The sequence below is a fragment of the Triticum aestivum genome, chromosome 7B, assembly GCF_018294505.1.
Source record: "Triticum aestivum cultivar Chinese Spring chromosome 7B, IWGSC CS RefSeq v2.1, whole genome shotgun sequence".
NCBI classification, from domain to species: domain Eukaryota; kingdom Viridiplantae; phylum Streptophyta; class Magnoliopsida; order Poales; family Poaceae; genus Triticum; species Triticum aestivum.
The window spans coordinates 198,319,981-198,320,801 of NC_057813.1; positions in this window are offsets into that span (position 1 = coordinate 198,319,981).

Sequence of the window (821 nt, forward strand, 5' to 3'; positions counted from 1 at the left end):
GTGCTGGGTGTGGGTAGCGCCTTTTGAATTCATTTTACTATTTACTAGTGTGGATTGGCTGTTTTATCTTGGGCCCAGAGAAACAATTACTACTAGTACAGTGGAGACACTCTACAGCTACCCAGAAAAAGAATTACTACTAGTACAGTGGAGACACTCTACAGCTACCCAGAAAAACAATTACTACTAGTACAGTGGAGACACTCTACCGCTTCTGGCTCCTCCTAGGTCATTGAAATGTCTCCCTCTACTGAATACCATTCTACTTTTGTTCACCGACATGCGGGCCATGCAGCGCGCAGGCCCAAATGCCATCCACCAAATTAGAAGGAAGTATGCAGGCGGAGAGTCAACCTGGTCGTAGCACGGCAGTAACGAGTCGTCGTATCACAAGACCCCACCTCCCCGCAGTCTAAGTTTGACGGACGAAGCAACCATCATTTCACTCTTCACTGAATCCCCTTCTCCCTCACCGTCTTCAAGAAAGGCAACACTCGCATCTGCCACTGTTCTTATCTCCCAACGAAGGGAAGGTAAGCGGATCTGTGATGTTGGTATATTTTCATTCAGAGAAAAAAAAGAACTTTTGCAAAGCAGTAACCGATCCTCACTCTCTTTTTTGTTTCATTGTCATTGCGATTGTGTTTTCCTTTCAGTGGTCTCCTAGTATTCGTCAGTTTCATGATGGACCAAGGAGAACTAGGCAAAGATCTACCAATATTGGAGCAGAAGCGGGAGGCTGATCCCCATGAGACGGAGAGCTCCAAGAAGATGGAGGCAACCACCGAGCCGACCCCAGATACGCTCACGACCACTACTGA